This window comes from Arvicola amphibius, chromosome 2, assembly GCF_903992535.2.
Source record: "Arvicola amphibius chromosome 2, mArvAmp1.2, whole genome shotgun sequence".
In the NCBI taxonomy this organism is placed as follows: Eukaryota; Metazoa; Chordata; class Mammalia; order Rodentia; family Cricetidae; genus Arvicola; species Arvicola amphibius.
In genome coordinates, this window is record NC_052048.2 from 169,475,947 (window position 1) to 169,477,038 (window position 1,092).

A 1,092-nucleotide genomic window follows, 5' to 3' on the forward strand; every position below is an offset into this window, starting at 1 on the left:
TAGGGTCTCCCATAGTGTGGGCTAGCGTCTAACTACCCACGTTATCAAGACTTCGCCTTTAACTGTTGATCCTCCTGTCTCAACTCCCCCAGTTTGGGGATTACAGGTGTGCCTCGATGCTACTAGTCTAAGAAGGGATCATTTCCTCAAAACACAGAAGCATTTATTTAGTGCACAATTTTTATGAAAGGGATTTTAAGATAGAAACAGAGCGGTGATACACTAACTACTGGTGAACATTTGCTAGGGGTAGAAAAACAGCCCGTCCAAGACTATAAGCCTTAACCCAGCTATTTATCCAACATAAATTCAGACCATTGCTTGTACACCCCAACAATGGATTAAATCTCCAAAAATTATGGTTGGTCGTTATCTACCCATATTTATTTATTTGCAGGTGTATTAGAGCAGTTGCTATATAATGAACAACGAGACACGATGCAAAACACAACTGGCTATTGCAGACTATTCTGGGCATCTTTTAATTTGGGAAATGCACATTCGCTCCAGTCTCTGTATAAATTATCTTTAAGTTACAGGGCCGACAATCAGCTGTTCCGTTTCTATCTCGGGAGTGAATAACGAAGATAAATTCCAGCAGAGTTCTCGTCTAAACAATCCGATTTTTCCGAACTTGGCCGATTATTCTAGCGTTTGGAATCTTTGCTATTTGCCCAGGACGGGTAGAAATCCATGACTCACAAACGGCGGGCTTGGAATCACAGCACAGAACAGGTGAAAAGTTGTTCCTAGTTGTGTCAGACAGGCGCATACAACTCCCGTCATTCCCCTTAAGAAATCAACAAATAAACAGAGGCACCGCATTTCGGATTCTGGCGTACTCAGTTCGCGCAGGCGTGTGGTTTCTGTAGTTGCGACGCCTACAACTGCCCGCACTGGTGGGCCCCCGTTCTGCAAAAACAGACTACATTTCCCAGAAGACCACGGGGATCCGCACCGGTCTGCTGACGTCACCGCTCCAGGCAGCCAATGGCAACGACGGGCGGCAGTGAGGCAAGCGCCGTCAGGCGCCAAAGTGGAGCCTTTTTTTTTTTTTTTTGCTTTTTTTTTTTTTCCTTTGCCGGAGTCGAG